Below are 27390 nucleotides of genomic sequence, written 5' to 3'. Positions count from 1 at the left end.
CATCCTTGTTATTCTTCAATCAATCAATGGTATTGTATTAAGTTCTTGGGAAAGTACAGTGTAACAGAATTTGTAGGCACATTTCCTTCCCACAAGGAGCTGACAGTCTAGAGGGGGAGACAGATATTTACAAAATAAATAAATTATGGATATGTACTTTAGTAGATCTCTACAGCCCCATAAGTCCTGTGGGGCTGAGGGTGGTGTGAATAAAGGGTGCATATTGAAGTGTAATCCTATTCTTCTGTTTCCCCTATTTGTATATAATTCACTTAGAATGTGAAGCCCTTATGAAACAGTGACTGTGTCCAACCTGATTATCTTTTATCTGCCCCAGAACTTCATACAGTGCTTGGCACATGGTAAATACTTAACAAGTACCATTACTATTATCATAATTTTTGTCCTTTTCCTGCGTTTAATTGTCAGATTCTTGAGAACAGGGAATGTGAGTCTTCCTTTATCAGGTTGTCCCACGTGGGGCTCACTGTCTTAATCCCCATTTTACAGATGAGGTAACTGAGGCCCAGGGAAGCGAAGTGGTTTGCCCAAGGTCTCCCAGCTGACGAGTGGCAGAGCCGCGATTAGAACCCATGTCCTCTGACTTCCAAACCCATGTTTTTTCCGCTGAGCCACGATGCTTCTCTATTCCTGAAATCTCTAGATTACCAGTTTATAGTAACTCTTTTCGGGCTTTGATTGACTAAAGGTGTTTAGAAACGGAACAGCCTCATCCCAGGTTATGTTTAGGAATAGCACAACCTTCTGAGGATTTAGTTCACCTGCTCTCAGGAACAAGTCAATCTTTTGGAAAAATCGTTTGCGGGCATGAACAGCATGCTGGCCCCCTGGGGCTCACGCATGACTGACAGTTGCTGCCACTTGACAAGCAACTAATTCCTGAGCTTTTGACCTGTCAGGCAGCAGTCACTGTCATTGACACAGTTGCTGCCCTGGCCTGCTCTAGGCTTTCCAGCTCCTCGGGATTTAAAGTCCCTCACAAGCCAACCAAGGCTGGGAAGTTGGTGGCGCACGTGTCATCAGGGTAGCAACCAACCGAGGCTGGGGAACTGGGCTGTCCGTTGCTTGCAAGAATCCTTTAGCTTGGAGAAAGGGCCATCCCTCTCCAGGCACCCCAGGGGCCGGAAGCAAGAGCATGTGGACCCCGCCCTCCTCTCTTTCCAAGCTCAAGTGTTCTCTGGGGTTAACTCTTCCCTGTAGGCTTGTTCGGTTTAGGATTTACAAAGACTTTTGGGTGATTGACACCTGAAGGAGGTGAGGGGTGGGGGCGGGGGGAATTGGGCAGGAATAGCTTTAATCCACCTGGTTTCTGCTCCCCTGAACTTCATTCACATTCCCCCTCTTCTCTCCCTCTTCCCCATTTCTCCCTGGTGACCTTGGCTTCTACTGCTTACATGACCCTCTTTAGCAAGTTCTCCTAAGAGTAAAAAGGCCACTTTCTCTACAAATCCAGCAGGACCACATCGGTCATTAGTCCCTTTCCTTAGGGACCAGGGCCCCGGGGAAGGGAAGTGAAGCGTAAAGAATTGCATCGGCTCCACCATCTCTTCCGTCCCACGCCCGACATGATGCCTTGGGAGGAGAATGTGGGACGTGGCAGGGATCCCACTTGCCACCTCATCCTCACATCCCTTCCTGAGTGACTGGGCATACTGTCACTCCTGCTAGTAAAGTCCCACCCACCCCACCCAACAACAAGCCAACTGGAAAGACCACCGAGAGTGCCTGTACTGATGAGCCTGAGCCATTCCCTGAGAGTCAGAAGGTCCTGGGTTCTAATCCCAGCGCCGCCACATGCCTGCTCCGTGATCTTGGGCAATCACTTAGCTGCTCTGGGCCTCAATTATCTCATCTGTAAAATGGAGATTAAGAGTGTGAGCGCCATGTGGGACAGGGACTGTGTCCAACCTGATTAACCTGTATCTACTATAGCATTTAGGACAGGCTTGGCACATAGTAACCGCTTAACAAGAACCAAAGCAATAACAATAATAACAATTCCCATTTGTGTAGTCTATCTCGGTGCTAAATACAGTGATCTGCATGTGGTAAGTGCTTAATAAATACTATTAATACTACCACTAGTACAATGTGATATCATTTTTCTCCCCAAATATGATAGAACCCTTCAACTGAAGGCAAAGAACAGCTATCTGACACGATGTAGTAGGATTCCTCAGACTAAGTAGGAGCAAGTGGGAAGTGGAGAGGGAGGGCGTGACTGTCACCACTTGGCTTGCTGACATGGGGCCACCCGTCATTTCATGGGTGGCCTTTCCAGGTTCTGGATGCTGAAGCAGCTCCTGCTGTCCAGAAGATCACGGAAGCAGAGTTAAGGGGCTGTTCAAGCATGGTTCACTCTCAGACAATTGGGTGGGTATGCTGATGCCATGGTTCCTGAGCTGGGACTAGTGATGTGTGGCTTCGGAAATTCACTCGGTCTGCATGGACCTTTCCCTGCAAGCATTAACTCGGTACCAAGTGTTATAATTACTCTGTGCCCTGGGAAAAATCCACTTCAGAACACACGCTTGCCCAGTCCAGACATGCACAGTATGTCCTGTTCCCTTGGGGAGTGCAATATGCCTGAAACATTTTCTTTTAAATCACATTGATTTGTCTTTTTCTTCCTCTGTATATTTAAATGTATTATAAATATCAATTGCCTGTGACCCTGCAATCATAAGAAGCAATTTTACTTTTGTTTGTCAGGCTTTTCAGATGTACCTACTGCTGTGAGATACAGCAGAAATCTCTGCTTAAAAGTTTTCCAATTACAGTACTGTTCACATTTCCTTCTCTTCCATTTTCAAGGAAGTTGGATCCTGATTGCATCCAGATTACATCCAGAGAACCACAGAAGTCTTATCTTTTCTCTCTCTGGCCCTCCACAACTGCTTTTTAAATTTTTTTTTTTTTGGATTGTTTGGCATTCAGGCAGCTTTCCAGGAACCAGTAATCTCTCTGAATCTAGGATCTTTCAACTGGGGGGGGGGCAGGGGGGCAGTTTGTGTAAACTCACAACAGGTTAACTCTTGAGTTAGCCCACCTTAACCTCTAAGGGAATGTTTACAAAGCCTGTAAAACTTTTAAAACACCACAGGCGCTTAAATGATGGATGAGAATAATGATTGATGGTAAACATGAATATGCATATACAATGTTTTGACTGTCTTTAGTGTCTCACGAAAGCGTTGTACCGTATTTGTGCTGGATTTCTTACCCATTCCTTTGTTTCCATTCTGCTTTGTTGTTTCCAGGTCAGTGGATAAGCCCACACTTACAAATAGCTTTTGGGGAGGGGGAGGGAGTTCCAGGCCAGAAACAGGATGTGGGCAAGGGACATGCATGAGACATGTTTCCTGCCCATGAGGAGTTTACACAGAGGAGCCAAGAAACAAGATCCCACTCTAACTCCACCCTCCTCCAGCTTGCCTGAACTCCAGGGATCTTCTGAAGGTGTTCAGGTCAGGAGTGAGGTTGGGGACAGGATGGGAGAAGTGAAAAAGTCTGAAATGCAGTCTGTCAATTAGGTGAACTCTGAGGCTGGGCCTAATTATGTACTCAAAAGGCATTGGTTTTGATAGGATAATCCCTGCTAACGTTCAGTCAGTCAATTGCTGTAGAATCGTTACCGATTCATAATGATTCCCTGGACCCACTTTCTCCAGAATGTCCTACTTTTGCCTCGTTCTGCCATAGGTATCCACTGAGTTTTCATGGAAGAAAATACCGAAGTGGTTTACCATTGCCTTCTTCCGCCTGCTAATATTACTTGGGGTTAAAAGTTGCTGTTGCGCTGTGCAGATATTTCAGTGGGAAAAATCACTTAAAAAAAAGTCTGTTCTCTGAAGATGTGGCTGAAATATCTGTCTTAGAATGTAAACTCTGTGAGGGCAGGGAACATGTCTTTACTTTAATTCAACTCGTCTGATGTCGTCTACTGAGGATGATCATCCATGTAATGAATGGGCCCTCAATAATGTTACATTATTGGTGATGCAGCTTCTAATTCTGCTGTCACTCTAACTGAGGCTGAGGTCCCTCCCTGCTCCCTATTTTTAAGATTCTATGATTTCACGCATCTCTGTTCATTATAGTGCCTTGAGAATTGTAAACTAGAGTCTTGACTTGACACCAACTGAATTGTATAATGCGGACAGTCTTCTAGACTGTGAGCCCGTTGTTGGGTAGAGATTGTCTCTGTTGCTGGACTGTACTTTCTAACCTCTGAGTACAGTGCTCTGCACATAGTAAGTGCTCAATAAATGCGATTGAATGAATGAGTAAATGGTACTACAAAAATCTCATTTTGCTACGCAGGCATACGCAGGGTTACAAATACCTCACAGTACATACAACCTGGGAATACATTCAGTACTTTTTGTTTGAAACCTTATCCCACATTACATCTCTCTGCAGATGATTCCCAAATCTAAATCTCCAGCCCTGATCTTCCTCCTTCTCTACAGTCTCATATTTCCTCCTGCCTTTAGGACATCCTGTCTTGTCTTGGATGTCCTGTCTCATCTTGCCTTATGCTGTCGACCCATCTCCGACCCATAGTGATGCCATGGACACATCTCTCCCAGAATCCCCCCCCCCCTCCATCTGCAATCATTCCGGTGGTGTATCCAAATAATTTTCTTGGTAAAAATATGGAGGTGGTTGCCTCCTTCCACGCAGTAAACCTGAGTCTCCGCCCTGGGCTCTCCCATGCAGCTGGGATCCAGATTACATCCAGAGAACCACAGAAGTCTTATCTTTTCTCTCTCTGACCCTCCACAACTGCTTTTTTTAATTTTTTTTGATTATTTGGCATTCAGGCAGCTTTCCAGGAACCAGTAATCTCTCTGAATCTAGGGTCTTTCAATGCGGGGGGGTGGGGGGCAGTTTGTGTAAACTCACAACAGGTCAACTCTTGAGTTAGCCCACCTTAGCCTCTAAGGGAATGTTTACAAAACTTGTAAAACTTTTGAAACACCATAGACAATTAAATGATTGATGAGAATAATGATTGATGATAAACATGAATATGCATATACAATAAGTTTTGACCGTCTTTAGTGTTGGCTGTCTCACTAGTACAGGTGAATTTTGATTTGTAGCAGATGGCCTTCCACTCGCTAGCCACAGCTCAAGCTAGGAATGGAATGGATATGCCTCTGCTTGACTCTCCCTCCCATAGTCGAGAGTGGTAGAGTACTGGAAATTCTCCAGGTGCCACCCTGAGAGGGGTGGGTATCCTGCTGACACCTCAAACTTAACATGTCCAAAACAGACATCTCTTCTTCCAACACAAACCCCGTCCTCACCTTGACTTTTCCATCACTATATAGAGAATCACCAACCTCCCTGTCTCACAAGCCCGTAACCTTGGTGTTATCATCTACCCATCTCATTCAACGCACATATTCCATCTGTCACCAAATCCTGTTGATTCAACCTTCATGGCATTACTGAAATCCTCCCTTTCCTCTGCATCCAAACTACTATCACGTTAATCCAAGTACTTATCCTATCCTGCCTTGATTACGACATCAACCTCCTTGTTGACCTCCCTGCCTTCTGTCTCTCCCCACTTCAGTCCACACTCAGATCATTTTTTTACAAAACATTCTATCCATGTTTCCTCACTCCTCAAGAACCCCCAGTAGTTGATCATCCACCTCCGCATCAAACAGAAACTCCACATCATAGGCTTTAAAACATTAAATCACCTTGACCCCTTCTACCTTACCTTTCTGATTTCCTGCTACAACCCAACATGCCCACTTTGCTCCTCTAATGCCAACCTACTCACTGTACCTCGATCTTGTCTATCTCACCGCCGACCCCTTGCCCACCTCCTGCTTCTGGCCTGAGACTCCCTCCCCCTTTCATATCTGACAGACTATCACTCTGCCCACCTTCAAAATCGTTATTAGAATCCCATCTCCTCCAAAAGGGCTTTCCCAACTAAGCTCTCATTTACTCTACTCCCTCTACCTTCTGCGTTTCTCTTGCAATTCAATTGTTTTGTCAGCCGCACGGCACTTACATGCATACCTGTAATTATTTATATCAATGTCTCTCTCTGTACCCCCAGATTGTAAGCTCCTTGTGGGCAGGGAACGGGTCTACCACATCTGTTATGTATTCTCCCAAGTACTTAGTACAGTGCTCTGCACATAGTAATATGATTGATTGATTAGCCACTCCAGAGTTACAAGCTATATTGTGTGATGTCTCACACTAAGCAAAAAAACCCCACAAAAAACATGGCCATGACATTTTGGCTGAGCGCTACAGGTAAGAAAATCCATCCCACCTCCTCCCCATCTGGACTGAGATTAAGTAATCAACAATGAATGGATTTTGAAGGACAGTAAACACTCATTAAATACGATTGACTGAGCATTCACATTGTGTCAGATTTTCAAGATGTAAAGAAGATTTCTAAGCAGAAACAAAAGAAGTTGTTGAGCTGGGGAGGCAGCTTCACTGAGAAATGGATGGTGCAGATGCCAATGAATTAACTGCATCTCATTCAGAGGAATCATTGTCCTATGTGCAACTCATCCAACTTGGACAATCCAATGCATCATTGCAATTTGCCAAAAGAGATGAAGAAGTAATGGTCTCTATCACCAACTAAGATTTTGTGATTAAGTTCTACTTCAATTTTAAGGAAAGTGGATGCATTTTCAAAAATGATTGAAGATCCTGATTAAAAGGCATGCGAAGGTGTGCAGCCCTGTTCAGGAGGAGTGTGCCCGCTGCATGTTATTTTATGAAGACACCGAGAAGGCTGTTGGTCAATTTCAATTGGACAAATTCTTCTCTAAACCTGAATATACGCTACCACATTCAGCAGAACAAGTTTTCTATTTCTGCAATCTTCTGCAAAGCGGCATAATCATACAACTCATTTAATTAAAGCTGTGATGTTCTGCTTTGAATTACTCTAACAAAAATTAAACAAGAATTTAGTAACGCTTAATGTAATGGTAAATAGCATGGAAGGAAATTTCATATTCTTTTTCCAGAGTTTCTGAAACATCATAATTTGTCACATTTATGTCTATGGGAAAACGTACCCTACAGTAACAGCCATTCATGGTACAATCACATTTTTGGGGAACACATCTCAGTTCCTCTTCTTTTCTCTTACCCCCTCATATCCCAGGCCTGTACGCTGACTCAACTCTCAAGGGGAATGCAACGAATCTACATTATTAGATGGAATTGGCATAGCCGTCTTCTCCCTCCCATCAAAGACCTCCAGGGTGAAGAAATAGTGAAAAGGCATTGCAGTTTAAAAGACCAATCTCGGGAGCCTTTTGTGGCTCATTAACTTTATTGTGTCTAACAGGCCCTTCTCTTTAAGCTGCAGGAAGGACAGACATGACAAGAATTGGCTCCATCAGTCTCAGGGCAAAACCCGAGTTTCCCTGTTCATGCTTTTATTCCATACAGTTATACCCACAGAAACCCACCTTGATATTCAGGAGAAGAATTTGGGAATTTCTCCCTGTTCCAGATTATTGAGGTAAAAAATCATCACATAGATGGGGGATGAGAGTTCTAATCAAAAAAGGGATCCCCCAATAAACAAAAAGAGTATCTAGATATACATATAGGATAAAAATAAGACCTAACTAGCAAAAGGATCCCAGAACTAGAAGGTGAAATGTTATATCCTATCTAAATTGGGAGTGATACATTTCTTAACACTTTGTGGCCCTCATACTATACTTTATCGTTATCGTTAAAATTATGGTATTCATTAGGCACTTACTATGTGTCAAAGACTGTTCTAAGCCCTGGAGTAAATAAAAATTAATCAGGTCAGGCACTGCCCCTGCCCCACCTGGGGCTCGCAGTCTAAGTAGGTGGGAGAACAGGTATTTCATCTCCATTTTACACTTAAGGAAGCAGGGAGTCTGAGAACCTGGGTTCTAATCCCTGCTGTGTCACTTACCTGTTGTCAGTAACCTCATCTGCAAAATTGGGCTTAAGACTGTGAGCCCTAAGTGGGACAGGGACTGTGTCCAACCCAATTACTTTGTGTCTTCCCCTGGGCTTAGCACAGTACCTGGCACACAGTAAGTGCTTAACAAATATCACATAAAAAGAGAGGTATGTAAAAAAGAAAAGGGAAGAAAGAAAGGAAGAAGGAAACACAGGGAAGGTAGAAAGAAAGAAGGAGAGAAAGAAAGAACAAAGGAGAAAGAAGAGAAAAGAGTTGGCAAGTGGAGAAAATGGAGGGAAATCTGCAGGAAAAAAAACACAGTGGAGAAAAATATGAAAAACAGCTGCAAATGTGACTGAGTAGCTAGTAGTTAATGAAAAAGACTGTAAAGGGCTCTGTGAATATGTGAACAGTGTTGATTGACAATAGCATTCCATGGTTGTACATGCATTCCTCTCCTGGTTATCATCTTAGTGAGAAAACAAATTTACTATGTACTTGTGAGGATGACATAGAGGTACATGACCTGTGTTTAAAGATTTTCAGAGTGAATCTTTAAAATTGCAAGAAGGATCCTGCATTCATATATGTTTTCATTATAAAATGAAAATGATGAGCATTGGTGTCCTTCTTTATGCAAAGGAAGACAAAAGGAATTGGGGAATTAGGGCAATTGTGTAGATTTCAGCACATTCCTCAGAATCTATGCTGTCATTAAAAAAGGGATTATTTTAATGTATCTGGTTGCAGGTAGTGCCCTAGGATTGTTCGGTGATAGATGTCTCTTAGAGAATCTGCCATCAGGCCAACTCTCAGGTCATTTATGTCCTCAGCCTTGCAGCAGTGTCAGTCTGACTTGGTATGGATGTGCTTTCAAAGAAAAAGTGTTTTGGTCTATTGTGAATACTGAGAAAAACATGAGGGAAGGCAAAGTTTAGGACTGGAAATAAGACAAAAAGAGCAGAGGCTCAACCAAAAAGCAGAAGGAAAGTAGAGTAGGGAAAGAGAAGAGATGTGAGGAGAGAAGGAAGGAAGGAAGAGAAAATATCAGAGACTGGAACGGCAACAAAAAATAGAGAAAACATGAAAATGAAAAGAATCATTGAATTATGGTGCTGGAAGAACCCTCCAGAAGCTATGAAATCTATATTGCTGCCTCCACACAAATGACTATTTATCTATCCTAAGCACTTATAGGGAAGGAGTTACTATAGTCTCCCTCAGTAATCTGATTCTATTGGAAAAAGACAAGAAGAGAAACTACACCCCACTTTTAATCAGCCACCCACAAAAAGGGCTGCCTCCCTTCCTCTCATGAGGTAAATGAGTTTCTAGATTGAGTCCTCTCCTACCGTTCCTTGAGAAAGGGGCTTGCCTGGGTGAGCCTCAAATAATATAGGACAACAGAAAGGCCTCAATAGCAATGAATATTTATCAACTTCTCTCACACAGAATGTTTTACCCGTTGTTGGGAAGAAGCTGTGGAATACACCTAACCCAAGATGCAAATGACAACCATTCCACATCCTTGGAGAGCTCAGCAGAACCTAATAATAATCATAATCGTGGTATTGGTTAAAAGCTTATTCTATGCCAAGGACCATTCTAAGCACTGGGGTAAGATACATGACAATCAGGTCGGGCAGAGTTCTTGACCCACATGGGGTTCACAGTCTAAGAAGGAGGGAAAACAGCGATTGAATCCCCAGTTTACAGTTGAGGAAACTGAGGCACAGAGAAATGAAGTGACTTGACCAAGGTCACAAGGTAAGCAAGTGCCAGTGCTGGGATTAGAACCCACCTCCTCTTACTCCCAGGCCTGGATTCTTTTTCCACTAGGCCACACTGCTTCCAAAGTGGGGCCCTTGAAGACCGACCCACTCTTGGGGGGGTAATGGACAAGGCTGGGATTCCAAGCCCTCAATCAATCTTCCCAGAAAGTAAAGAGGAACAACTGAGTAAAGAAGCAGCTGGGCCAGTGAGGAGATGTGGTTATGCTTCTCAAGCACTTCTCTACAGGAGCTCAAAGACCCGTGAATTGTTGCGATGTTGTCCTGCTTCTCCGGATATTGAAAGGGTTCTTCCCATCACTCATTTAAAAAAAATCTATCCGCAATCACCAGAGGTGGGATCTGTCACTCAGCCTTTGGAGATTTTAAACAGAATCTCATAGAATAAAGGCATTGATGGGGGCCCCTCTGCCCCCCAACCCCCTCCTACCCCTCCTCCACAGGCTGCATAACCGTAAATTTTCCGTACTGATTCCTGTATGAGCTGAAGAAGGGGAGGACATTGATTGGAGTAACCTAATCAATGTCACATATTCATAGTCTCGGTACCCCTGTTTGTTACCATGGTTACAGACTGAGAATCTATAAGATATGTCTGCTTGGAGACTACGAGGACCCCAGCACATAGGTTCAAGATGAGAAGGAAAAAACACATAGCTTGCTCAGACCAGATGTCCTTAACTCATCGATTGCTGCCTACCTTCAGTAAGTCCAGGCAAGTCAGAGATGTGTTCTGTGGTGGGTTTAAGTCATTATTGTAATATAACATAAGTGATCCTGGTTTGGGAATTTTTTTTATTCATAAACTACCATATGTATAATTGGATGGGAATCACATGCCTCCATCTACTGATAAACAAAGACAAAATCTGCATTAATTCTACATCTGCAATGTTAAAATTACAAATCTAAATTTGAACAAGAAAATCTAGATTTCCCTTTCTTATGGTCCCACTCTGACTGCATTTAGTGGTATTCAGGAAAAGTTAAGAGACCTTTTGAAATATGGTTTATTATCTAGAATGTTTGCTGTGAGGGAATCATTTGAATGAGTAACCATAATTCAGTATTTCTTCAGCTTTTCATGCATAATACAAAAATGCAAACATTCTTCTGATTGACACACATGCTGGTCAGATGATCCCTTTAGCTGGGGGTTCTCCTCAGTATCCCAGAGGAATCAGACCAAAGTGGCCCTGGATGGAGAGACGAATTACTAGAGGCAGGGTAAACCATGCACTGGCTGTGCAGCAGTTGGGATATGGAGAGAAAGACGCACACTGGAAGAGCGCAATGTTTGAGGAAAGCAGTCCTAGTGGAAAGAGCACAGGCCTGGACCTCAGAGGACCTGGGTTCTAATTCTGGCTCTGCCACTTTTTTGTTAGTTTGTTGGTTTGTTTTTTCTTAAGCACTTACTATGTGCCAGGTTCTGTTGGTAACAATAATAATAATAATAATGATAATAATGGGATTTGTTAAGTGCTTACTATGTCCCAAGCACTGTTCTAAGCTCTGGGGTGGATGCAAGCAAATCACGTTGGACACGGTCCCTATACCATGTGGGGCTCACTGTCTCAATTCCCATATTACAGGTGAGATAACCAAGGCACAGAAAAGTGAATTGATTGCCCAAGGTCACACAGCAGACAAGTGTGGAGGCAGGATTAGAACCCAGAGCGAAGTGTGCCGGGTGGGTTGTAATAAGAGAGTTAACGAGGTGAGGTAGGAGGAGGCAAGGTGACTGACTGCTTTAAAGCCAAAGGCAAGGAGTTTCTGTTTAATGCAGAGGTGGATGGGCAACCATTGGAGGTTCTTGAGGAGTGGGGAAACATAGATTGAACATTTCTGTAGAAAAATGATCCAGGTAGCAGAATGAAGTATGGATTGGAGTGGGGAGAGTCAGGAGGCAGAGAGGTCAACGAGGAAGCTGATACAGTAATCAAGGCGGGATAGGATAAGTGCTTGGATTGATGTAGTAGCGGTTTGGATGGAGAGGAAAGGGTGGATGTTAACGATGTTGTGAAGGTCAAGGGTAAAAGTTGGATTGTTTTGTTTTCTGTCATTGTTTTCTGCCTTGATGTCACTGTTTTCTGCCTCAATTCCCCATTTAAGGTCTTTTTTATAGTATTTGGTTTTTTGGTTGTTGCTCTTTTGTTTTTTTTATGGTATTTGTTAAGTGCTTACTCTGTGCCTGCACTGTACTAAGCACTGGGGTAGATACAAGCTAATCAGGTTGGACACAGTCCATGTCCCACATGGGGCTCACAGTCTTAATCTCCATTTTAGAGATGCGGTAACTGAGGCACAGAGAAGTTAAGCCCCAGGTCACACAACGGACAAGGGGCAGAGCTGGGATTGGAACCCAGGTACTTCTGACTCCCCGGCCTGTGCTCTATCCACTAGGCCACGCTGGTTTAAGAGATCATCTAAAGACCTCTATTGGCCACTCAAAACACTAGCAAAGGGGGGCAAAATACATCCTGGGGAACAAATCCAGCCCTCAGCTGATTCACTCCATCCTGCAGATCAGATCTATGCTACCAATTGATTCATGGAAGGGGCTATACTTTCTGCTGCAATGGCTTTGAGCTGACTTTAAGCCTAATAATAATAATAAAAAGAAGAAGAGAAGCAGCATGGGCTAGTGGAAAGAGCCCGGGCTTTGGAGTCAGAGGTCATGGGTTCGAATTCCGGCTCTGCCACTTGTCAGCTGTGTGATTGTGGGCAAGTCACAACTTCTCGGTGCCTCAGTTACCTCATCTGTAAAATGGGGATTAACTGTGAGCCTCATGTGGGGCAACCTGATTACCCTGTATCTACCCCAGTGCTTAGAACAGTGCTCTGCACATAGTAAGCACTTAACAAATACCAACATTATTATGAGTAACGGGATTTGTTAAGCACTTAACTATGTGACAGGAACTGAACTAGGCACTGGGATAGATACAAGACACAGTCCATAGGGTTCACAGTCTTAACCCCAGTTTTACAGATGAGGAAACTGAGGCAGAGAGAAGTTAAGTGACTTGCCCAAGATCACACAGCAGACAAGTGGTGGAGCTGGGATTAGAACCCAGGTCCTCTGATTCCCAGGCCCGTGCTGTATCCGTTAGTCCTTGCCTACCTCAGATGCAGTTGGCAATTGGCTGAATACCCTCTTCTACCACCTATCTGCTGTGTGACCTTGGGCAAGTCACTTCACTTCTCTGTGCCTCAGTTGCCTCATCTGTAAAATGAGGAATAAGGCTGTGAGCCTTATGCGGGACAGGGACTGTGTTCAATCCGATTTGCTCATATCCACCCCAGTGCTTAGTACAGTGCCAGGCACATAGTAAGTGCTTAAATACAATTATTATTATTAATAACAAGCTTAGAGCCAGTCAGAACCTACTGTAGCATGGCAGTTCAGACAATTCCAAGACTTCACTCATGTTACCTTGCCCAACTCCATGATAGCAAGGCAGATACTCTCTAAATCTCAACAGCCTCATTAAACTGGGTAGGTAACCCTCTGGCTGAAATAATTGCCCACCCTGGAATTGTGCCCCCACCATGCGCCATGGGCTTTTTTTACTCTTTTTTTGTGAAACTGAAATGAATGGTATTGAAAACAGAAATGTCATTCTAACAAGTACTTGAATCTAAGTGGCACAAAGACCCACCATTTACTGCAAGAAGAAGCCTGCCCTTAGTGAAAAGGGCTTAGTAGACAGAGGACCTAGGTTCTAATCCCAGTTCTATCAATTATTTGCTATGTGATATTGGGCAAGTCACTTAACTTCTCTGTGCCTCAGTTTCCTCAACCATAAAATGGGGATTAAATAATGGTTTTCCCTCCGACTTAGACTGTGAGCCCCATTTGGGACAGGGGCCGTGTCTGATGTGATGAACCTGTATGCTTCCATTGGTTAGAACAGTGTTTGACACACAGTAAGTACTTAACAAATAGCATGATAACAATACTACTACTACTAATAATAATTTACTTGCAAAATTAAAAGCAGGATTAAACACAAATGCCTATGAGCTTGAGCTCAACATATATACATATATGTATATATGTATATATATATATATATATATCGTATTTATTTAGCACTTACTGGATGCAGAGCACTATACTAAACACTTGGGAGAGTCTAATATAACAGCGTTGGTAGAAATATTGCCTGCATGCATATGAACTTAGAGTTCTCCTAGTAGCACTCTTTCTTTCCTATTGCATATTCTCTGTAAGAATCTGTAGTCTCTGGGATTGAGACTAACTACTAATATAATGTACAGTAGAGAATGAGGGGAAGCAAATGCAGCATGATATACTTAAATTTTTTAGTTCCTGTACATTTCCGTTCACAAACCAAGGGTGTTTTTATCACAATGTTTTTGCATTTAATTGCCAGGAAATCTTAAAACCAAAGAAATAGGACAGAGATGCTATTTACGTTCAGAAGAAAAAGCTACAGAAAAATAATCGAAGAAGGCTGAAATAGAAAATATTGATGCTCTTCACTTTAAATCTCTCAAATTGAGGTTAATGGGAATTCAACAGCAAAGCTTCCATGAGGCAGATGAGGGAATTTCTCTAGAGGCCATTGACAAACCCCACCACCATAAAGAATGTGACCAAAGAGGCTCTGAAAATCCCTGGATTTGGGGATTTAGGGAAGACTGCCCCTCCAAGTTTAAGAATTTAGCCAGCTCCAAATATGCATGATTCAAACCTTGGGATTTTAAGGAACTCTCCATTCCCCCACCCCGTACCTCCCTCCTTGCCCATTCTATACATGACACACAGAGTTGAGGGGGGACTCTGGCTAAAAACTCCACCCTTGCTTGTTCTCCCATCCTCCCATCTCCCTCCTCCTATGCTTTATCTCCTATTTTCTCTGGACCCTGCCCCACTTCTCTTTCTTTCTCTGCCTTTTACTCTCTGTATTCATTCATTCATTCATTCATTCATTCATTCAATTGTATTTATTGAGCACTTACTGTGTGCAAAGCCCTGTACTAAGTGCTTGGGAGAGTACACTATAACAACAAACAGACACATTCCTGCCCACAATGAGCTCACAGTCTGGCGGGGGAGACAGACATGAATATAAATAAATAAATAGATAAATATATTACAGGTATATACAGATAGATACATATGCACTGTGGGAATGGGAGGGTGGATGAACGAAGGATCAAGTAAGAGTGGCGCAGTAGGGAATGGGAGAAGAGGAGAGGAGGGCTCAGTCAGGGAAGGCTTCTTAGAGGAGATGTGCCTTCAATAAGGTTTTGAAGTGGGGGAGAGCAATTAGGGTTATTATTGCAATTTTCTGTCTGATAGAAGAAGGGAGGGTGTTTCAGGACAGAGGTAGGATGTGGGCAAGAGGTCGGTAGAGAGATAGATGAGATGGAGGTACAGTGAGAATGTTAACCTTAGAGGAACTGAGTGTGCGTGCTGGGTTGCATAGGAGAGTAGCGAGGTGATGTAGGAGTGGGTGAGGTGATCAAGTGCTTTGAAGCTAAAGCACTCTGTGCAACCCTGGTTCCATATTTTTTAGTCCTTGCCATCTTTTCAGCCCTGTGCTGTTTCACTTTGAATTCCCCAAACTCTGTTCCCATTGACCCCAGAGCATGGTGGTACCTAGATCCATCCCTGCCAGAATAAAAAGAAATGGGGGAGTAGGGACAAATTAAATCCACAGTTCATCCTAAAAACTAATTTTTCTATGTTTCCCCCAACCTCATTTTGTCCCAGAAACTGCTCTTCGGGGCTGTAGCAAAATGGGCTGGGTTGAATTTCAGCTCTTTGTCCCTTTGGTGGAAGTAGAAATGACCAGAAAAGGAGTCAAAAATGGGATGGGAAAAGGGGACCAAAATGCCCAGGCACTCCATCAGTGGCATCATCTCCCAGTGGATAACCTAGGGATAATCGCAAAGTAAAGCCAAGTTGACTACTGCCAAGTCTGTGACTTGTTTTTTCCGAGCCAACCACCCACTCCAACTTAAGGTTCAGGATAATGCTGGTTGAATATAGTGCTTCATACTTGAAATTATTGCATCAGTTTGAAAGTTACAGTAGCTGCCCTTAATTAGCTTACATTCTATAGAAGATAATAGATCTAAGAAAAATGATAATATAATATATAAATATATTAATACACTTAAAACTCTTGTTAGCTTTTGTGATCTGCTTCACTTTCCTGGGTAGACACAACTTGAAACCCAGAAATATTCATGGTCATTTGAGCTCTTATAATACAGACTTCTACACCATTCATTCAATAGTATTTATTGAGCGCTTACTATGTGCAGAGCACTGTACTAAGCGCTTGGGATGAACAAGTCGGCAACAGATAGAGACAGTCCCTGTCGTTTGACGGGCTTACAGTCTAATCGAACTTTGATCTAGTATGCGAAACAGTTTATTAAGTATTTGAACAGTAAACATTTCAGCCCATTCTCAAATACACAAGCATGCTTGATCATTCATCCTGAAAAAAAACAGCAGCTTTATTATTATGTACTAATATGGAGGATATTTTTCTACTGAAGAATGTTATATCTGCTTTGTATTTTTCAGAGGATCTAACACTGTATAGAATACCATGCATGCAATTTGAATGACATTGTTAATTTATGGTACTGGTTTGTTTGCTCAGAGGGCCAGATTCTCATTCTCTGTATCCCAACAGCAAAACTGGAGAGGTTATGAAGAATGAAAATCTGATGTTACTTCCACTCCTGGCCCTGGGCACCACCCAGGTCAGCAGGTCATGGGCAGGTCATTTAAGTTAGGAAGGCTAGACTTTCCAGTGAGTATCATGAGCCATTTCTGATTTGGGTCATGGGGTACAATCTCGATACTGTATAGAATCATTTTGAGTATTGTTGTAGAGATGAGTCAGAGAGGGCATGCTAGGGAAATCTTTCACGCATGCTCTCTGTCACCTGTCACAGCTCTGGTCAAATCTTCTTCTAGAACTAGAAATCTGGACTCCCTGTGGCACTGGTGACACATGGGAGGGGGCTGGGGAGTAAATCTTTCTCTTCTGCTGATAAATGTTCACCAGCCATGCTGGCCGGGACTTATGCTTTACTCCTTCCACCACATAGTGGTGAGCTAGAGTATTCTTTAGTCAGAGGTGTCTGGGATACATATGCTCGTCTATATCCCAGTAATATGCATTGAGCATATACAGTCAAGATCCAAAATGAAGCAGCAAAAACTCCAAAACTTTGGGGAACATTTGACATGATTACGGAGTGAGAGAGAGAGAGGGAGGGAGAGAAATAGAGAAGGAGAGAGAAAGAGAAATAACGAGAGGGAGGGATGGAGAGAAATGGAGAAATAGAGAGAGGGAGGGAGGGATAGAAAGAGAGAGGGAGAGAAGGAGATCAAGAGAGAAAGAGAAAGGGAAGGAGGGAGAGAGAGGGAAGGATGAAGAGAAAGAGAGAGAAGGAAGAATAGAAAGAGAGAGATGGGGGAGAGCGAAAGAGAGAGATACTTTCCAGAAGCAAGAGAAGAAGCAGCAGGAGTAGATGGGAATAGGAAACTCTTTCAGCTGCTGTAGCTAAAGACAACTCCCCGGAATGTGTGCTTCCAACAGAGGCGTGAATTCCAGGGAGCCACTGATGGCAGTGATGGGAGCCGTTTCTCTTCTCACCTGCTCCAGCTGCTACTACTATGCTTCTTGCCGGGGTCCTCACCATTCTCATTCATCCGGGGACCCGGCAAGAAACGGTTCAGCAGCCTCCCGAACTGCCAATACTGCCATAATGACCACATCCCCTAGGATACTTTGGAGGGCTCCCAGGAGTCCTTGAATCTCTGGGTAAAGACCATTCTTTTCTACAATCCGCACAGAGTGGCGTAGAGGTCTTCTGAGGAGTTGATATCAGGTTTTAGTCTCCCTGAGGAGAGCAGCCCTCAAAAGCCACCCTATCTGTCCATACCTAAGACCCCCTTGATAGAAAAACTTGAGCAGTTTTTAGAGGCTGCTATCCCATTCACCTAAAAGCACAACCAGATCGGGCAAGCTCTTGATGCTGTACTCATCAATGCATTTTGTAGTTTTCTCCAATTTATTTCAATTCATTTCAGTTGCTTCCATTCTTTCTGTAATAGCCTCGGGAAAAAGTATAAAGACACTCAGGAAAAAAACTCCGAAGAACACTAAAAGTACATCCTTTATTTATTTGCATAAAAGTGTATTTATATTTCAGAAGTTGAAAATAACTTCAGATCATAAATTTTATTTTCAGCATCGTTGGCAACGTTTGTATCAACACTTCTGTTCGAACACTTTTAAGAAAAGATTCTCTTACAAAAAAGTTGGAACTAGTTCTTTTATTCCACAATATATCGAAATGAACTCAGTTGCATATACACATTGTCTTAAAGGTCTTTTTTCACATGTAGCCCATAATGTCAGTTATTCAATGTCATTTAGCACAAAAAATAGATTTGGATTGCCAAACTGATGCTTTGTCAATCTCTCACTTGCTTGTTCTCTCTCTCTCTGTCTCTCTCTTTCACACACACACACACGCACAAAACACACACACACCACCACTTGTCAATCCAAACCCTGCCCACCTCTGACAAATTGCCTGAATACATGGTCAAAACAGGATTCCTCCTCCAGCCATTTCCTTGGTAACAAGTACTCATCCACACAAATAGCCTTTCCCAAAGTAAATGAAATATGAAAAACAAGAAAAATACTTTCACCTTTTTGATCCTTCCAAAAGGTTACAAATATTATAAAAAGCATATCCAGCATTAATTCTGTGAAATAAAGACACTTTAATAAGGGCTGTTTGTCAACCATTCATTGTAAGGAAGAGAAGAGCTTCATGTAACTCACATATGACTTCTGGTTCATAACTAAAGTACATTTAGTAAAACTGTAACCATACTCCTTAGTTAGGCACAACTGCAGGTAACTTTCAGAGATAGTCACACTCCTATCAGATACCTCCATAACCCATTCCTCAGTCCGCTCACCATCTCCTTCACCATCTATATCCAGGTCTAATTCTAATGTTTTCCAGCCCTTCTTCCCCACTTCAAAACTTCTAAGTTCAAAGGGGGGAAAGGAGAAGGAAGACAGGATGTAAAAGAAAGTTAATATCAAGAGAAGAAAGTGCATGAAGAAAGAGATGGAAAGAAGAGAAAGAAGAGGGCAAAAAGAGGAAGAGTAAGAAAAGGGATGAAGGGAAGAAGAGGAAGGAGGTAGAAGAGGGGGGAGGATAAATGAGAGAGAAGGAGGAAGAAGAGGGTGAGGGGGGAGAGTGATGTAGGAATAGAAAGGTAGCTGAGAATAAGAAAAAAATAGTTCTCTGTTGAGCTGCTGCACTTTTCCCATAGGGGAGCGATCTCTGTTTTTGAGCCTGCCTCGCCCATCCTCCACCGATTCTTGGCCTCCAGGCTGGTTTGCCATCTGCAGTGCTTGCCCAACTGTTCACAACTGTATCACAGTATCTTTATATCACTAATTCTTCCCACCTGGTTTGCGCGCACCCCCTTTCAGTTCCCCATACATCAGCTGCTTGGATATCCCGCTCTCATTCATTCTCCTCATATGTTCCACCCAAGGAAGCCGTGTTAACGACGCATTGCTTCAGTGCAGCTGAGCTGGCTGCATTCTAGGATGCTGTTATTGATAATCTTGTTCTGCCACTTGCTGCTGAGTATGGTTCATATTCAACTGGTGAAGCCACAAAGAAGCTGGATATATCTTCATAAAAGGCTTGGGCTTCCCTCTGTCCTCCCACCCAATATCCCAGACTGTTAACTCCTTACTGAAAACTCTATTGCCTCTACCTCCCCACTCTTTCACCCCTGATCACCTAGCCAATTTCTTGGTTGGCAAAATTGAAACCACCAGGCCTGACCATCTCAAAATCTCTCCCTCGATGGCAAGATAGATGAGATTGAGGTACAGTGAATAGGTTGGCATTGGAGGAGCCAAGTGTGCGGGTTGGGTTGTTGTAGTAGGAGATCAGCAAAGTAAATTAGGAAAGGGAGAACTGATTGAGTACCTTAAAGCCGATGAGACTGCCAGTATTTTTACTGTAAAGGAAACGAAGACTTGGGATTTTTTCTTCAAAGAATCATTTGTTTTGTCCTTTGCAGATTTGGTCAATGTGGAGGTTAACCAATAAATACTTCGTATAAATCTCTTTGTGAATAAGATGCTGAATCAACTAAAATATATAGCCCTCCAATGAATAGTAAAAATAATGATTTGTTGCTATCCTGGTATCGATTTGCCTTTCCAGGTCAGTCTTCCTTATATGTGTTCATGTAGGAATGAAACCAACCTAAACTTTAGCTATTTGATACTATTTGAACATATGCCCAAAATGTGATAGAGAGAATAAAATGAGAAATAATGAATGCTGTCCAAGAATACATGACATCATGTTTGGGGGGTGAGTTGTAGGTGGGTGTCGTGTATCAGCCATGCCCCTAAGCGAATGAAAGTAGCCCAGTTAAGAATGATCCTGTTCATATTGAATTAGGGGTGAATTCTAGGCTGTTAGTGAGTAGAGCCCTGGCCAAGAGCAGATGAGCCAAGAATGTTTTTTGGTTGGTTTTTTTTTTCTGAGATAAGGCCTGCTTCATTGTGAATCACAATACGAAGATCTCTTCTCTCCAAAATAAACCCTTAACACATATAATACAAATTCATAAGAACATAAAAAATACCACTCCCAAGTTAGACCAATGGCCAATTCAGGTCAATGAAACCCTCACTACTTAGTCCTTACATCTGTCACCTGTTTTATTTGGGGGAGTATCATAACAGCAAGCACTTCTTTGGCTTGAGCAGAACTACCGCACTTCTAACTCTCACAAGATTTCATTCCAATCTTGGCTCTAGGCAGCCAACTTCCTCCTGCCTCTGACTTACTTCGCACTGATAATTTCTTTCTAGAATTTCCACAGTAAATCTGCAACCTAGGAACGGAGACTCCCTTTTACGTCTTCCAGCAATGGCTCTCTTTCTTCCCTCATTTAAAGTGCCACCTTGCGGTGCTGAGACTTTGCTTTGAACCCCAGGCCTCTTCCCGGACATTCACTCAGATAAGGTTTTACTCATTCACAGTCTTAAGTAAATGTCAGATTTAAGCTGGCCTAAAAATAGACTAACCATATATTCCCATTTAACCAGAACAGTCCCAAATTTGTATCACAAGTCCAAGGCAATTTTAGAAAAAGAAAAAATGTCTTAGAATTAGGACTGCCCAGGCTAAACTGGTCAGCCTAACTCACATCAATCCCCAGCTGCTCTTGCTCATTTTAAATATTTGGATTTCCACATCTAGGCCGGCTTAGTTAATGATCAGTTCATATCCCACTACATTCTGAGATCTGAAGCTTGCCTGTCATAGAATTCTTGTGCCTTTCTTCTCTTACTTCCCCACACCGCACCACCACTGCTCTCATGGTAGCCAAGAGAAAGAGTCCTGGAATCTTCCTAAATGTCCCAATTGTCAACAAAAATAATAATGGTCAGCATCCCTAAAAGCAAGCTGAGACTGCCTGATGGTAACGCCTCAGTAGTGGCAAAGGTTTGGGGTGGGACAAATGCTAGGACTCTACAGGGACAAGAGGAGTTTTTCTACACCTCAGAAACAGTCATGGGTGGATCACGATGACTAGAGGAACATCTGTAGGCCTTAGGGAGCAAGATATGTCTTACCCCACTCCAGATCCACTTTGAAACTCTGACGTTATCTCACTGGCCTATATGACACTGTATTGGAAGGCAGTTTCCTTACTCTCTCTTTGGAACTCATATTATGTCAGTCCTGCTAGTTTGGTCTGGGGAAGGTTTTTTCTTTCCCTTGGATTTTTGTCATCCCCTTCTCTTCTTCAGTGCTCTCACTTGCTTCCTGGAACTCTAAAAGGCAGAAAGAAAGGAAGTGGGGGAAGGGAGAATGATTCTGGAAATTCAGACAGATCCTCTGGGTCAGGGGATAAGAGATTAGCCCACTCTTCTAATTCAAAAGAACTCTTTTACTTGACAGAATATCCTCTGGCACCCTTTCTCCACTGGGGCCCATATATAAGGGGAAGTGATTCTCCCCATCTTAATTCACAGCTCACCTGTTAACACCCTGGACAAGCCCTACATGCATTAGGGTGTATTGGGTGTTTGTGCCGGGGGTGGGGGGTTCATGAAAATGTATATGTAGAACTGTAGGTTTCTTTGTAGGCAGGGTAGTTGTTTCACGCTAAACTAGTCCACAATTTCAAACTCCAGGAGCACAGCTTGACTTGAGATTTAAGATGACAGAATGAGTAGTGAGTTTCCATGTCAGAATATACAGAAACGATTATACCTTTCAGTTGCCTTTCACTATACTGAGCACTATGACATTTTGAATTCAAATTTTCTTTTGTCACACAAACATATTTTTCCCCTTTTGGATCAACATCAGAAAGAGTATGGGGACACCGGAAAGTATTTCAGCCCTCTGATTTGAGTTTATGTTACTTTAACATTGTTAGGGTAAAAAGAAAATAATGTCTTTAAAAAAGCAGAAATGCTATTGCCAGAAAAAAAATTGAAATCCATTATTTTTCTGAGACATAAAGAAAACCTTCCACTTGCCATCTCAGCATCTGTAATTAATGAGTAAACACTATTCCCAGACCTGCGCTAATGTCAATTAAAAACCCTGCTGTAGTGAGAAATTCTGAAAAAAAAAAAAGACACCAGCGGATAAACCAGCAAGGATGCATCTTTTGCTAGAGTTGGCTTTATCCACAGGGGAAAAACACAGGAGGAAAAAATAGATAAACTCTTTCTGGGCTTATTTTCTGCATACATCTTTAGGAAATGTGAAAAGAACAGTCATCTGAGTCATTTCCTCAGCATCTCTCCTCCTCACCTTGATTTTGGCTCACTCTCTGACCGCCTTTCACAAGGGCAGACGGCTTTTTCATTTGGCCAACATGTCTTCTTCATTAAATTTCAATTACTGTCGTAACCCTTTGTGAAGATCCAAGCTAGGCCAGCCCCGTGCGTAAAGGAGAAAAGACCCCAAAATTTCTAGAGCTGAGAGTCTCTTCACTCCTTAGTTGCCCTCACAAAAGGAAAGCTCTTCTGCATAAAACATCATACCTATTTGATGATATCAGCTAGAGAATAGACAATTACAGGGAAGGGTTTAGGCAAGGAAGATGGGGTGAAAGATTGACCAGAAACTTGAGAGAAGTAGCATGGCGTGGTGGATAGAGCATGGGACTGTGAGAGTCAGAAGGACACTAGTTATCTCTGCCTTTCTTCCCTCATCTGTAAAATGGGGATTAAAACTGTGAGCCCCACGTGGGACATGGACTGCGTCTGTAATTTATATATATTATTGGTCTCCCTCTCTAGACTGCAAGCTCGTTGGGGGCAGGGAGTGTGTCTGCTTATTATTGTATCGTACTCTCCCCAGTGCTTAGTATAGTACTCTGCCCACAGTAAGCGCTCAATAGATACGAAAGAATGAATGAATGACAGCATCCAACATGATCTGCTTGTATCCACCCCAGCGCTTAGTACAGAGCCTGGCACATAGTAAGTGCTTAACAAATACCAGAGTTATTATGCAGAGGGAAGGCAAGGTTATGGAGAAAGGTCTTCATCATAGCTGGGCGTGAACGTGGGGAACTTCCATTCTCCAGGGAAGCTGAGGGGACAGTCAAATGAATGACCAGGGAAGAGGGAACTATAGCAGGGGATTTAATTGGTGTAAGGGGAGAGGGGGAGATGGGGAGCAGGGAAGGAGGGGAGACAGTTCCCCCTGGTATAATCAGGAAAAATTCCTCATTAGGGATAAGCAGTTAAACCTGGATTTAGTTTAATAATCCTGTTGTTTCAATACTATTACCATTGAAATCCCTAAATAAGTATATTCTGGCTATAGGTAGGAGGTGCTTTTTATAGTATTTGGTAAGCACTTACTATGTGCCAGACACTATACTAAATACTGGGATAGACACAAGCTAATCAGGTTGGACACAGTCCCTGTCCCACATGGGGCTCACAGTCTTTAATCCCCCTTTTAAAGATGAGGTAACTGAGGCACAGAGAAGTTAAGTGACTTGCCTGAGGTGACTCAGCAGATAAGTGGCGGGGTGGGAATTAGAACCCAAGTCCTTTGTTGGGTACTTGGGCCCTGGGGCAACTGACCATGAAGTGACTAGAAAAGACACGATAAGGGCCAAAAATGACTATCACATGCCATACCCATAGGGAAGCAGTGTGGTCTAGTGGAAAGATCACGGGCCTGGGAGTGAGAGGACCCGGGTTCTAATTCCGGCTCTGCCACCTGCCCACTGTGTGACCTTGGGCAACTCATTTAACTTCTCTGTGCCTCAGTTTCCTCATCTGTAAAATGGGGAGCCAATACCTATTCTCCCTCTTACTTAAACTGTGAGCCCCATGGGACCTGATTCTCTTGTATGTACCCTAATGCTTAGTATAGTGCTTGGTATACAATAAGCACTTAACAAATATTATTATTACTGCTATTATTATCATTATCTTCCAAACAGAGGGGAGACAAGGGAGAGATGGGAGAGAAGGAGAGCAGAAGAGTGGAAGACAAAGAACAGAGGAAGAAGAGAGGGAAGGAGAAACAGGAAGACAGGAGAGGCAGGAAGAGAGACTTGGAGAGGGGGATGGGAAAGAGAAGAGTGAGGAGAGAGAGGAGATTGAGAGAAGGAAAGGGAGAGAGCAATAAAGTGGTTTCCAAAATTGTCTTCATCTCTTCTTCAACTCTTCTCATCATTTATCCATTAAAGAGCCTTTGTTCAAGATCTTTTTACATTTAGTCAGTTACTTCCAAGCCAGCAGAGACTTGATCTTAGATTCTGAATGAAGTCTTTCAAATAATTGGTTGGATGGCTGCCATTTTGTCATCTTAAAAATGAATTGGTCTCCTGTAAGTGAGTACTTTACTGTTCATTTGCCATGATTCATCCCACAATCCCCGGATCAGAACCTCTGAGATTAATTTAAAGGTTGAAGAAGATCCCCATTTTATTGTTTAAAAACCTATATGATGTGAAAATCAAGACTTTGGTAAACTCTAATGCTCCATCAACAAAAGAGTCTTGGCACCACTTTGTGTTGTCAATTTTATCTGTTTCTTGAAATCTGCTAAGTGGAAAAGGACAAATTCATTAGTGAGAGCGGTATTCATGACCTTCAGAGAGGTATAGCACATCAATTATCAGAGAGAGGAGTAATTAAAATTAAAAATATATATAAAAACTCAATTGATAATGTCCTTTTTAGATGTCATGAAAATTTCTCCCACACTTAAACTCTTTCCAAATCATTTGCTATCATTTGTGATGTGCTCCTCTTTGCTAAGTTGAAAGGTTCAGGGGAAGTAGTGGAATTCTTATCAAATGTGGAATTTATGAGAGGGAAATGTTATTACTGCATTTATTATCATTGGCCTGTCTGAATGTCACAGCGGTCCTATTGTGCTTCCCTCTGAAACCACTGAGCTTTGCACACTTGCAACAAAAGAAATTAACTATGGGAATATGGTAGGAGTTGATGATTTAAGACAGAGACAGGAAAAAGTTAAGATGAAATACCGAATAAGCCAGGATTACAATGGAGCTAGTCGTATGGAAAACTAAACTTTTCCTTGGGTGTTTTAAAATGCAGAGGCGATTGAGTTGGGAAGGTTGATGACAAGTTGCATAATTAAAGAATTAGTTTTACATATGAGCGTTATTAAACTGCACACTAATTCAGTAAGTTATTACTATCAGATGTGCATGGACTGCAATAATTATTATTCCTGGAATTCATGAAGTGCTTACTTTGTATCAGACACTGTAGTGAGTGCTAGGCAAAGGTACACGGATATTAAAGCAGACACTTTCTTGGACCACAAGGCACACAAGATCTAAAATGGTTAGGGAGGGTAGATATACTGGGAGCCAAATGTCTCCCTGATTAAACCAGGAACTGAACAAAGACCAGGGAGACCAAGGGCCAGGTTTGCACTCACTGCTCAGTGACTGCCTAGGGTTACGCTATCAGAGCAGACCCTTTCCAGGCCTCAGATGCTTGATTTAAGAATGACATAAATGAAACAAAATCATTTTCATTTGTGGAATCTTAGATCTGGAAGGGACTCCTCGGGGTCGTTTGATTTATCCCTTTGGCTCTAAGTAGGTTTCTAGAGATGGAGCTCTTTGTATTCAGTCGATCAATCACGAATAGTATTTACTGAGCACAATACTGTGTTCAGAGCGGAATACTTAGCACTTGAGAGAGTAAAATAGAGGTAGTAGACGTTATGCCTGCTCTCAAGAAGCTTAAAATTTAATGGAGGAGACAGACACGGAAAGATTTACAGTTAGAAGGAAGGTGAGATGCATGGCAAAGCGAGTAAAGTATGGAAAGTGCTACGTAGTCTCCCAACTCCCAATGAAAGCGCTATGGGTGTTTGTTAATGCATAAGTGCTGAAGTGGTACAAATGTGCTGTGGTAATAGTTGGAAGGATGTGACCCAATGAGAAGAAAAATTAATCACGGAAAACTTCTTGGAGGAGGTGGTTTTCAGTAGGGCTTTGAAGATTGGAACACCTATGGGCTGGCAGATTTGAATGGGGTTGGATGAGGAATAGCTAACAAAAAGAAGCACAAAGGGGTTTGCAAACCAATGTTAGCTAAACGGTAGTCTGTCAGAAAGTGCTTTTTCTCATCAGAACCCCATTGCCGAAGAAACTTCTGGAAGGGTGCTCCAATACCCCTGTTTCCAACCAAGTCTGCGTGAAGTTCAACCAACTCTAGCGTTCCCAAAGTCTCCCCAAAACGTACGTTTTTTTAACAATGCAAGCACGTTTTCTCCGATTCCATTCAATTAGAAAGAGGATTGGGAAATTTTTCATGTTGAAATAATTAGGTATCATCTTGGAATTAGGTCAGATCATTGGGTTGGCCCTGAGAAGATGAGGATCTCCAGCTTCCCCCACTCCCTTGGAAAACTCATTCGCTCCCATGGTTTCAACTATTATGTCTATGCGAATGATTCCCAAATCCACATCTCAAGCCCTGAATTCTCTCCTTCTCCTTCTGCCTTCTGGACATCTCTACCTGGGTGTCCTGCCAACATCTCACACTAAACATGCCCAAAACAGAACTCCGTATCTTCCCACCCAAACCCTATCATCCTCCTGACTTTCCTGTGATGGCAAACAGCACCACCATCCTCCCTGTCTCACAAACTCATAACCTTTGGAGTTGTCCTTGACTCAGCTCTCTCATCGAACACACATATTCACTCTGTCTCCAAATCCTGTCTGGTCTACCTTCACAACATTGCTAAAATCCACCCTTTCATCTCCGTCCGAAGTGTTACCACACTGAACCAAGCAGTCATCCTATCCTGCCTTGACAATTGCATCAGCCTCCATGCAGACCTCCCTGCCTCCTGTCTCTCCCCACTCCAGTCCACACTTCACTCTGCTGCATTGATCACTTTTCTGAAAAACTGTTCAGTCCATATCTACCCCCTCCTCAAGAACCTCCAGTGGTGCCCATCCACTTCTGCATCAAACAGAACCTCCTTACCATAGTTTTTAAAACACTCAGTCAACTC

The 27390-nt window shown here is 42.7% G+C and overlaps 1 non-coding gene across 1 annotated transcript; it reads right to left on the bottom strand.

The window, feature by feature from the left end:
• Positions 1 to 5121: 5121 nt before the first annotated feature.
• Positions 5122 to 5259, bottom strand: LOC114808405. Its single transcript, XR_003756252.1, has one exon. It is a non-coding gene; the product is annotated as a small nucleolar RNA SNORA7 (small nucleolar RNA).
• Between the last annotated feature and the right edge of the window lie 22131 nt (positions 5260 to 27390).

This window comes from Ornithorhynchus anatinus, chromosome X5 (assembly GCF_004115215.2).
Source record: "Ornithorhynchus anatinus isolate Pmale09 chromosome X5, mOrnAna1.pri.v4, whole genome shotgun sequence".
In the NCBI taxonomy this organism is placed as follows: Eukaryota; Metazoa; Chordata; class Mammalia; order Monotremata; family Ornithorhynchidae; genus Ornithorhynchus; species Ornithorhynchus anatinus.
This window is presented reverse-complemented; position numbering and strand designations above follow the sequence as displayed.